General features: G+C 44.0%; 1 protein-coding gene and 1 long non-coding RNA gene across 2 annotated transcripts in view; one reads left to right on the top strand and one right to left on the bottom strand.

Moving 5' to 3' along the window:
• LOC143967320 (uncharacterized) overlaps nt 1-4,166 on the top strand; it is a 49,237-nt gene extending 45,071 nt beyond the window's left edge. The window contains exon 3 of the long non-coding RNA XR_013271634.1: nt 3,841-4,166. This is a non-coding gene — a long non-coding RNA (uncharacterized LOC143967320). The remainder of the gene's footprint in view (nt 1-3,840) is intronic.
• DLG3 (discs large MAGUK scaffold protein 3) overlaps nt 1-12,320 on the bottom strand; it is a 243,744-nt gene that overhangs the window by 79,809 nt on the left and 151,615 nt on the right.

Below are 12,320 nucleotides of genomic sequence, written 5' to 3'. Positions count from 1 at the left end.
AATTAACATTCGTCTCCTAAGTGTTTGTGGTCCACAGACCCTCACCCTGATCGGGTCTGCTTTTCATCCAGAACATTCCTATGCTCGAGGTCCTGCTGCTTGATCGAGTTCACTATTCATCCAGCACAGTACTGTGCCAGGGGTCCGCAGTCTGGCTGCCTGCATTTGATGCACTGAACAGTGGCGTACTAAGTGGGGGGCGGGCCGCCTCGGGTGCCACACACTGGGGGGGGGGGGGGGGGGTGTCAGGCCAGCGCTCTCCCCCTCCGCAACTGAAGAGGAGACAGCGCCGTGGGTTAGGCAGTGGCGCGGTGACAGACCACACAGAGAGAGCCTGAGGCACTGGCAGTGGCATTGCAGGGGGGAGGTGCGAGCAGCACCCAAGTGACATCTGTCGGCTCAGTGATCCGGGACCCGGCGCAACAATCCCCTTCTCTCTGTGGTCGCGTTGCGCCGTTCTGATCAGTCTCAGCAGCGGCTGTCACAGCCGAGCAGAGTGAAGCCACCTCCCCCTCCTCCTTTATGTCTACACAGTGCTGTGCATGCAGGAGGAGGGGGAGGTGGCTTCACTCTGCTCGGCTGTGACAGCAGCTGCTGAGATTGATCAGAAGGGCACGACGGGACCACAGAGAAAAGGGGATTGTTGCACCGGGTGTTGTGCCGAGAATGGCTTCCCCGTCGAGATCGGCTCCCCCTGCCTCTCGGCTCAGATCGGAACTCAGCCTATCCATCCCTCAGCACTACGGCTCCTTCTCCTCTATCCCGAATGCAAATGACACTTTTACCTTCCCCGCCCCCGTGCTAGTCCCCGCGCATACACACATAATGTAATAATATTATATATATATATATATATATATATATATATGTATTAGTCCCCGCGCATACACACATCATGTAATAATATAATATAAATATATAATATATGTGTGTGTATTAGTCCATCCACACATAATACCCTGTGCTCGCGCATCCACACATAATATAATATATTAGTCCATCCACACATAATATAATAATGTGTGTGTGTGTGTGTATATATATATATATGTACAGTGCCTTGCGAAAGTATTCGGCCCCCTTGAACTTTTCAACCTTTTGCCACATTTCAGGCTTCAAACATAAAGATATAACATTTTTATTTTTTGTGAAGAATCACCAACAAGTGGGACACAATTGTGAAGTGGAACGAAATCTATTGGATTTTTGAAACTTTTTTAACTAATAAAAAAATGAAAAGTGGGGTGTGCAAAATTATTCGGCCCCCTTGCGTTAATACTTTGTAGAGCCACCTTTTGCTGCGATTACAGCTGCAAGTCGCTTGGGGTATGTCTCTATCAGTTTTGCACATCGAGAGACGGAAATTCTTGCCCATTCTTCCTTGCAAAACAGCTCGAGCTCAGTGAGGTTGGATGGAGAGCGTTTGTGAACAGCAGTTTTCAGCTCTTTCCACAGATTCTCGATTGGATTCAGGTCTGGACTTTGATTTGGCCAATCTAACACCTGGATACGTTTATTTGTGAACCATTCCTTTGTAGATTTTGCTGTATGTTTGGGATCATTGTCTTGTTGGAAGATAAATCTCCGTCCCAGTTTCAGGTCTTTTGCAGACTCCAACAGGTTTTCATCCAGAATGGTCCTGTATTTGGCTGCATCCATCTTCCCCTCAATTTTAACCATCTTCCCTGTCCCTGCTGAAGAAAAGCAGGCCCAAACTATGATGCTGCCACCACCATGTTTGACAGTGGGGATGGTGTGTTGAGGGTGATGAGCTGTGTTGCTTTTACACCAAACATATCGTTTTGCATTGTGGGCAAAAAGTTTGATTTTGGTTTCATCTGACCAGAGCACCTTCTTCTACATGTTTGGTGTGTCTCCCAGGTGTCTTGTGGCAAACTTTAGACGAGACTTTTTATGGATATCTTTGAGAAATGGCTTTCTTCTTGCCACTCTTCCATAAAGGCCAGATTTGTGCAGTGTACGACTGATTGTTGTCCTATGGACAGACTCTCCCACCTCAGCTGTAGTTCTCTGCAGTTCATCCAGAGTGATCATGGGCCTCTTGACTGCATCTCTGATCAGTCTTCTCCTTGTCTGAGCTGAAAGTTTAGAGGGACGGCCAGGTCTTGGTAGATTTGCAGTGGTCTGATACTCCTTCCATTTCAAAATGATCGCTTGCACAGTGCTCCTTGGGATGTTTAAAGCTTGGGAAATCTTTTTGTATCCAAATCTGGCTTTAAACTTCTCCACAACAGTATTATGGACCTGCCTGGTGTGTTCCTTGGTCTTCATGATGCTCTCTGCGCTTTCAACAGAACCCTGAGACTATCACAGAGCAGGTGCATTTATACACACTTGATTACTTGATTACACACAGGTGGATTCTATTTATCACTATCAGTCATTTAGGACAACATTGGATCATTCAGAGATCCTCGCTGAACTTCTGGAGTGAGTTTGCTGCACTGAAAGTAAAGGGGTCGAATAATCTTGCACGCACCACTTTTCAGTTTTTTATTTGCTAAAAAAGTTTAAATTATCCAATAGATTTCGTTCCACTTCACAATTGTGTCCCACTTGTTGGTGATTCTTCACAAAAAATTTAAATTTTATATCTTTACGTTTGAAGCCTGAAATGTGGCAAAAGGTTGAAAAGTTCAAGGAGGCCGAATACTTTTGCAAGGCACTGTATATATATATCATTTTTTTTTGCCCCTCCTATTATTTTATTTATTAATACACATTTTATCTAATTTATTATTACCCCTTTTTTTGGGGGGGGGGGGGGGATCCGCAAACAAACAAAAAAATTTTAAAAAATAGATCATCAATTCCAGCCTCACTGTGCCATCAATTGCCGCCACTGTGCCATCAAAGGAAGGCACAGTGCACATCTGTTTCTCTGACTGCTCTACTCTTTGTATAAATCATCCTCACTCTTCTTTCTTACCCCAGGCCCTTTCTGTCCAGGGGAAGCGGAATTTGATAGCAAACTGACTATTGCTGTCGGATTTGGCTCCCCCTCCCAATAAAGCTTCCACTGCATTTCTAGGGTTAAAAACACTTGTATATGGCCTCTCTGACTGCTCTACTCTTTGTGTAAATCATCCTCACTCTTCTTTCTTACCCCAGGCCCTTTCTGTCCAGGGGAAGTTGATTTTGATGGGAAACCATTCTCGGCACAAAACCGGTGTTGTGCCGAGAACGGTTTCCCAATGAAATCTGTTCCCCCTGGCTCTCGGCTGAGATCGGAACTCCACCTCTCCAGCCCTCTGCACTGCTGCTCTTCCTACTCTACCCGAATGCTAATCATCCTCCTACCGACCCTGCCCCATGCGTGTCCCCAGTTTTCTGTGTAAACCAATTTCGGTATAGACACTTGAAGTTCTGCCCGCAATCTCTATTATTATGTTATCATTATCAGTCCAACAATATCACCTGGAAGAATGAAAACTCTCCTATTATTATTATTACTCTGCCCACATATTATATTATCTTACCCCCATCAATTATTTTTTATTAATTATTGTTAAACCTCCTATTATTTTACATTATATATTATTACCTCTCCTATTATTTTATTTTATATATTGTTAACCTTCTTATTATTTTATATTTTTTCTTGTTAACCTTGCAATTATCTTATATTATGTATACTCACCCCTTGTCAGGGCTGGCTTAGCCCTTCCTCCTCTGGGCTGGCCGCTCAGCTGTCGGCTAATTGCCAGCTCTCTTCTCTCTCCACTGTTACCAGCTGTTTCCAATGATGCTCGTCTGGCCAGCCTATTTAAAGTCTCCAGCTCATTTCTCCATTGCCTTCATGTTTGGTCACATCACTAGGAACCATCTCCTGCTGTTGTTTCAAGACTGGCTTACTGACATCCCTCCTGGCTTCCATCCTGCTTGCAGTTGCTCACCTTGGATCCCTGACGTCTGGACTGGCTGATTACCCGATCTGGTTTATGAACTTTGGACTGGCTGACTACCCGATCTGGCTACTGGACTCTGGCTTGCTTGACTACACATTTTCCTATTTACCTTTTATTCTTATTAATAAAAAAGTGTGATTTGATTGTACTTCTGTCTCTGTCTGTTTCATGGTTCCTGACACCCCTCCTATTATTTTATAATATTTATTGTTAACCCCACTATTTTACATTTTTAATTATTACCCCTCCAGTACATGAGTGTAGCCAGCGCAGTGCTTCCTTACATCAGTGTTCCCTGCGGAGTTCTCCCTTACATCATTGTTCCCAGCGGAGTTCTCCCTTACATCATTGTTCCCAGTGGAGTTCTCCCTTACATCATTGTTCCCAGTGGAGTTCTCCCTTACATCAGTGTTCCCAGTGGAGTTCTTCCTTTACATCAGTGTTCCTAGCGGAGTTCTCCCTTACATCAATGTTCCCTGCGGAGTTCTCCCTTACATCAGTGTTCCCAGCTGAGTTCTCCCTTACATCTGTGTACCCTGCGGAGTTCTCCCTTACAGCAGTGTTCTCTGTGGAGTTCTCCCTTACATCTAGTGTTCCCTGCGGAGTTCTCCCTTACGTCTGTGTTCCCTACGGATTTCTCTCTTACCTCAGTCTTCCCAGTGCAGTTCTCCCTTACATGAATATTCATAAGAAAACCAGCCTATGCTTGTGTGCTTGGCCTGGGCAGGGCAAATGGGTCAGCTGCCCAGTGTCCTTTCACTGCTTGGGGCCCAAAGCAGAGCTTCCCTTTAAGCCCATGCGCTGTCCGCAAATGTGCACTAAAAATCACACACTCTGGCACAGAGAGACATCAGTCAGCATCAGCTTAGCAGCACGCACACACAGTGCAGCAACCAGTTCCAGTGTCAAGGTTCGGGCCGCGGGTGGCCAGGTCCTTGAGCTCCACTGACACTCTGGCCCCGCCCCTTGCTATGCTGCCTCTAAACGTGGGTACGTGATTGCACGGAGGCCTTGGAAAAAGGAGTCAGACCACAGCACAGATTCTGAGCTATGCTGGCCAGGAGGACTAGGTAGGTATTTTTCCTCCTCCCCTGGCTCCCACGCCACACCCCATGTGTACAACTGCAACAGACCATACGTTTTTTAAATTTAATGGGCACACTGTCAGCATTTGATGTGCACACTGGCAGCATATGATGGGAACACTGGCAGCTTTGGTCGGGACACTGGCAGCATTTGGTACAATCGCTGCGATTGATGGTACAGTGGCAGCGTTTAATGTGCACAGTGGCAGCAATTGATTTTTTTCAACACATTTTTGTACCGCGGACCCCCCCCTCCAAACCTTTAGAGCACCAGCCGCCGAGTGAGGTCGTGGCTGTATATTTTTTTATAGAGCATACAGCATTACAACAAATAGATAGCATTAGTGTATGTGCTTATTTTGGGCCCTATTGGTTCACATGCATGTGTTTTGGCGGCCAAACATTTGAACAGGCACAGCAGCCTATTCATTTGAATGGGCTGCCATGCCTGTGTTTCCTGCAACAAAAAATGTGCATGCATCATTTAATAGGCTGCACACACCTATGCCCATCAAGCAGTGAAATACAGCACTGTCTGTCCATTCGGCTTTTGCACCATGTGATTTGCCTGTGGTTCCTGCATCGGCAAACTAAATGGCTGTATGCGCTGACTTGGAGTGATGGTAGTTGAAGAATGATTTATGCGAAGAGTGGAGCAGAGTGGAACCAGATTCGATAGCAATAGTCGGTTTGCTATCAAATTCCGCTTCCCCTGGACAGAAAGGGCCTGGCGTAAGAAAGAAGAGTGAGGATGATTTATACAAAGAGTAGAGCAGTCAGAGAGGCCATATACAAGTGTTTTTAACCCTAGAAATGCAGTGGAAGCTTTATTGGGAGGGGGAGCCAAATCCGACAGCAATAGTCAGTTTGCTATCAAATTCCGCTTCCCCTGGACAGAAAGGGCCTGGGGTAAGAAAGAAGAGTGAGGATGATTTATACAAAGAGTAGAGCAGTCAGAGAAGCCATATACAAGTGTTTTTAACCCTAGAAATGCAGTGGAAGCTTTATTGGGAGGGGGAGCCAAATCCGACAGCAATAGTCAGTTTGCTATCAAATTCCGCTTCCCCTGGACAGAAAGGGCCTGGGGTAAGAAAGAAGAGTGAGGATGATTTATACAAAGAGTAGAGCAGTCAGAGAAGCCATATACAAGCGTTTTTAACCCTAGAAATGCAGTGGAAGCTTTATTGGGGGGGGGGGGGGGCAAATCTGACAGCAATAGCCAGTTTGCTATCAAATTACGCTTCCCCTGGACAGAAAGGGCCTGGCGTGAGAAAGAAGAGTGAGGATGATTTATACAAAGAGTAGAGCAGTCAGAGAGGCCATATACAAGTGTTTTTAACCCTAGAAATGCAGTGGAAGCTTTATTGGGAGGGGGAGCCAAATCCGACAGCAATAGTCAGTTTGCTATCAAATTCCGCTTCCCCTGGACAGAAAGGGCCTGGGGTAAGAAAGAAGAGTGAGGATGATTTATACAAAGAGTAGAGCAGTCAGAGAAGCCATATACAAGTGTTTTTAACCCTAGAAATGCAGTGGAAGCTTTATTGGGAGGGGGAGCCAAATCCGACAGTAATAGTCAATTTGCTATCAAATTCCACTTCCCCTGGACAGAAAGGGCCTGGAGTAAGAAAGAAGAGTGAGGATGATTTATACAAAGAGTAGAGTAGTCAGAGAAACAGATGTGCACTGTGCCTTCGTTTGATGGCACAGTGAGGCTGGAATTGATGATCTATTTTTTAAAAATTTTTAGTTTGTTTGCGGGTCCCCCCCCCCAAAAAAAGGGGTAATAATAAATTACATAAAATGTGTAATAATAAATAAAATAATAGGAGGGGCAAAAAAAATTATATATATATATATATATATATATATATATATATATATATATATATATATATATATATATATACACATATTATTATATTATGTGTGGATGGACTAATACATTATATTATGTGTGGATGGACTAATATATATATATATATATATATATATATATATATATAATATTATTACATTATGTGTGTATGCGCGGGGACTAATACATACAGTGCCTTGCGAAAGTATTCGGCCCCCTTGAACTTTTCAACCTTTTGCCACATTTCAGGCTTCAAACATAAAGATATAACATTTTAATTTTTTGTGAAGAATCACCAACAAGTGGGACACAATTGTGAAGTGGAACTAAATCTATTGCATAATTTAAACTTTTTTAGCAAATAAAAAACTGAAAAGTGGTGCGTGCAAAATTATTCGGCTCCTTTACTTTCAGTGCAGCAAACTCACTCCAGAAGTTCAGTGAGGATCTCTGAATGATCCAATGTTGTCTTAAATGACTGATGGTGATAAATAGAATCCACCTGTGTGTAATCAAGTCTCTGTATAAATGCACCTGCTCTGTGATAGTCTCAGGGTTCTGTTGAAAGCGCAGAGAGCATCATGAAGACCAAGGAACACACCAGGCAGGTCCGTAATACTGTTGTGGAGAACTTTAAAGCCGGATTTGGATACAAAAAGATTTCCCAAGCTTTAAACATCCCAAGGAGCACTGTGCAAGCGATCATTTTGAAATGGAAGGAGTATCAGACCACTGCAAATCTACCAAGACCTGGCCGTCCCTCAAAACTTTCAGCTCAGACAAGGAGAAGACTGATCAGAGATGCAGCCAAGAGGCCCATGATCACTCTGGATGAACTGCAGAGAACTACAGCTGAGGTGGGAGAGTCTGTCCATAGGACAACAATCAGTCGTACACTGCACAAATCTTTATGGAAGAGTGGCAAGAAGAAAGTCATTTCTCAAAGATATCCATAAAAAGTCTTGTCTAAAGTTTGCCACAAGCTACCTGGGAGACACACCAAACATGTGGAAGAAGGTGCTCTGGTCAGATGAAACCAAAATCGAACTTTTTGCCCACAATGCAAAACAATATGTTTGGCGTAAAAGCAACACAGCTCATCACCCTCAACACACCATCCCCACTGTCAAACATGGTGGTGGCAGCATCATGGTTTGGGCCTGCTTTTCTTCAGCAGGGACAGGGAAGATGGTTAAAATTGAGGGGAAGATGGTTGCAGCCAAATACAGGACCATTCTGGATGAAAACCTGTTAGAGTCTGCAAAAGACCTGAAACTGGGACGGAGATTTATCTTCCAACAAGACAATGATCCCAAACATACAGAAAAATCTACAAAGGAATGGTTCACAAATAAACGTATCCAGGTGTTAGAATGGCCAAGTCAAAGTCCAGACCTGAATCAAATCGAGAATCTGTGGAAAGAGCTGAAAACTGCTGTTCACAAACGCTCTCCATCCAACCTCACTGAGCTCGAGCTGTTTTGCAAGGAAGAATGGGCAAGAATTTCAGTCTCTCGATGTGCAAAACTGATAGAGACATACCCCAAGCGACTTGTAGCTGTAATCGCAGCAAAAGGTGGCTCTACAAAGTATTAACGCAAGGGGGCCGAATAATTTTGCACGCCCCACTTTTCATTTTTTTATTAGTTAAAAAAGTTTAAAAAATCGAATAGATTTCGTTCCACTTCACAATTGTGTCCCACTTGTTGGTGATTCTTCACAAAAAATAAAAAATGTATATCTTTATGTTTGAAGCCTGAAATGTGGCAAAAGGTTGAAAAGTTCAAGGGAGCCGAATACTTTCGCAAGGCACTGTGTATATATATATATATATATATATATATATATATATATATATATAAAAAGGAAAAAGGAGTCAGACCACGGCAAAGATTCTGAGCTATGCTGGCCAGGAGGACTAGGTAGGTATTTTTCCTCCTCCCCTGGCTCCCACGCCACACCCCATGTGTACAACTGCAACAGACCATACGTTTTTTAAATTTAATGGGCACACTGGCAGCATTTGATGTGCACACTGGCAGCATATGATGGGAACACTGGCAGCTTTGGTCGGCACACTGGCAGCGTTTGGTACAATCGCTGCAATTGATGGTACAGTGGCAGCGTTTAATGTGCACAGTGGCAGCAATTGATTTTTTTCAACACATTTTTGTCCCGCGAACCCCCCCCCCCCCTCCAAACCTTTAGAGCACCAGCCGCCGAGTGAGGTTGTGGCTGTATATTTTTTTATAGAGCATACAGCATTACAACAAATAGATAGCATTAGTGTATGTGCTTATTTTGGGCCCTATTGGTTCACATGTATGTGTTTTGGCGGCCAAACATTTGAACAGGCACAGCAGCCTATTCATTTGAATGGGCTGCCATGCCTGTTTTTCCTGCAACGAAAAATGTGCATGCATCATGTAATAGGCTGCGCACACCTATGCCCATCAAGCAGTGAAATACAGCACTGTCTGTCCATTCTGCTTTTGCACCATGTGATTTGCTTGTGGTTCCTGCATCGGCAAACTAAATGGCTGTATGCGCTGACTTGGAGTGATGGTAGTTGAAGAATGATTTATGCGAAGAGTGGAGCAGAGTGGAACCAGATTCGATAGCAATAGTCGGTTTGCTATCAAATTCCACTTCCCCTGGACAGAAAGGTCCTGGTGTAAGAAAGAAGAGTGAGGGTGATTTATACAAAGAGTAGAGCAGTCAGAGAGGCCATATACAAGCGTTTTTAACCCTAGAAATGCAGTGGAAGCTTTATTGGGAGGGGGAGCCAAATCTGACAGCATATATATATATATATATATATATATATATATATATATATATATATACACACACACATTATTATATTATGTGTGGATGGACTAATACATTATATTATGTGTGGATGGACTAATACATTATATTATGTGTGGATGGACTAATACATTATATTATGTGTGGATGGACTAATATATATATATATATATATATATTTATTTATATTATATTATTACATTATGTGTGTATGCGCGGGGACTAATACACACACACATATATACATATATATATATATATATATATATATATATATATATATATATATATATATATATATATAAAGATATACAGTGCCTTGCGAAAGTATTCGGCCCCCTTGAACTTTTCAACCTTTTGCCACATTTCAGGCTTCAAACATAAACATATAACATTTTTATTTTTTGTGAAATATCACCAACAAGTGGGACACAATTGTGAAGTGGAACGAAATCTATTGGATTTTTGAAACTTTTTTAACTAATAAAAAAATGAAAAGTGGGGCGTGCAAAATTATTCGGACCCCTTGCGTTAATACTTTGTAGAGCCACCTTTTGCTGCGATTACAGCTGCAAGTCGCTTGGGGTATGTCTCTATCAGTTTTGCACATCGAGAGACTGAAATTCTTGCCCATTCTTCCTTGCAAAACAGCTCGAGCTCAGTTAGGTTGGATGGAGAGCGTTTGTGAACAGCAGTTTTCAGCTCTTTCCACAGATTCCCGATTGGATTCAGGTCTGGACTTTGACTTGGCCATTCTAACACCTGGATACATTTATTTGTGAACCATTCCTTTGTAGATTTTGCTGTATGTTTGGGATCATTGTCTTGTTGGAAGATAAATCTCCGTCCCAGTTTCAGGTCTTTTGCAGACTCCAACAGGTTTTCTGTTTCAATATGTTTATTGAAAATTTTGAATAAACAGGAATAAACAAGAGACTACAATCTGCTCCTTGTGCGCCCTCGCAGGGGCTACAAAGCATGAATATGAAACCGAAGGGCTAACCATCACATTATACTTATAAAAACACAAGAAAAGGAAGGAAAAAGTGTAGGGAATGGTATCGAGACTGGCTCCAGTACCAAGCAACTCGTTCCTTTATCGTTTCCGGAGGGCAAGCCCTTCTCCCACTACCCCCTTCTACGGGGGGCAGCAGTATTTGTTAGCAATGAGAGAGATTACAAAGAAGAGTGAAAAGAGATAGAGAACAGAAGAAGGAAAGGTAGGGAGAAAAGAGGGGGAAGAAAGGAGGGGGAAAGTTCAGGTGTGGACGCCTCGCCAAGAGGAATTAGACCAAGCCCAGGCATGCAGCTTGGAGCCCGGGGAACTCATAGGAGATCCACGGCTCCCAGATTTTTAGAAACTTAGCATGAGAATTATGGACAATACTGGACATACGTTCCTGAAGTAACATAGCAGTCATGCGGGTTTTAACCCCTTGAAAATCTACCCGTTGGGACTTCCAGGCTTGGGCAATGGTCCGCTTGGCCGCTATAAATAAATAAGTAGCCAGCTTCTGTTGAGGGCCTCACAAACCAAGTACCGGGCAATGTAGAAGAGCTAGCTTAGCATCCCTTCGGATCGTAAGGTGGAAGAGTGTCTGCAGCAAACCAAAAATCCTAGACCAGAATCCCAACAGCCTTGGGCAAGCCCACCATGTGTGCATAAAATCACCTCGCTGTCCACAGTTGCGAAAGCATCTGTCAGTACTCCCAGGGAAAGCCCGAGCTGTGCGGGCAGGTACCCAATACCATCGGAACATTACTTTATATGCAGCCTCTAGGGTATTTGTGTTGAACGAGCATTTGGCGACCGTTTTCCAGACCCTGCTCCAGTCCTCTGGGTCTACTGGGGCCTGAAGGTCCTTTTCCCATTGAGTCATATAAGAGAGGGGTGCTGATGGCGGGCGACCATTCAGAGAGGCATAAATGGCCGAAATAAGACCTGGGGACCCTGGGGCGTGCTGGCATGAATGTTCAAAAAAAGTTTTTTGGAAGGGGTAGGTGGACATGCGGCGCAACGTTGCAATCCAGTGCTTTAATTGGATAAAGTGATAATGCTCGTTAGCCGGCGCCCCTTGTGTTTCCCGGATACTCTCCCAGGAGGGGAGTAACCGTGAGGAAAGAAAATTTTGGACTCGTGGGTAGCCATGTGAGGACCACCAGCAGAATGCCTGGGGCTCCTCCAGACCCGGGGGGGAAAAGAGGGTTATGAGTGATGGGGAGTAGGGGTAGAAAGGGGGACATCAGATTACTGGAAAAGCGAACTGAGTCCCACACCCGCAGACCATGTAGCAGCATGGGGCTTAGGGAGGGAGGGCGCAGATTCCTGGGGAGCCAGAGGAGTGCCTGAAGTGCACAAGGGTCACAGCCAGGCACCTCCAGGAGCACCCACAGAGGGACATCCGCGGTTGCATGGAGCATAGTCAACAGAGAGATCTAGGCTGCTGTGTAATATTTAGAGATATTGGGGACCCCCAAGCCTCCCCGGAGCCTATGGGTATAAAGGGTCGCTCTAGGTACCCTTTGCGCCCCCATATAAATTGGAGGATTTTATTCTGCAAGAGTCTAAGGAAAAAAGTGGGTACCCGGACAGGCAAAGTACGAAAATAATAAAGGACTTTAGGAAGAATCGTCATCTTC

The sequence above is a fragment of the Lithobates pipiens genome, unplaced genomic scaffold (genome assembly GCF_037356315.1).
Source record: "Lithobates pipiens isolate NorthernLeopardFrog02 unplaced genomic scaffold, aLitPip1_a1.2 Scaffold_1, whole genome shotgun sequence".
Taxonomy (NCBI): Eukaryota; Metazoa; Chordata; class Amphibia; order Anura; family Ranidae; genus Lithobates; species Lithobates pipiens.
This window is presented reverse-complemented; position numbering and strand designations above follow the sequence as displayed.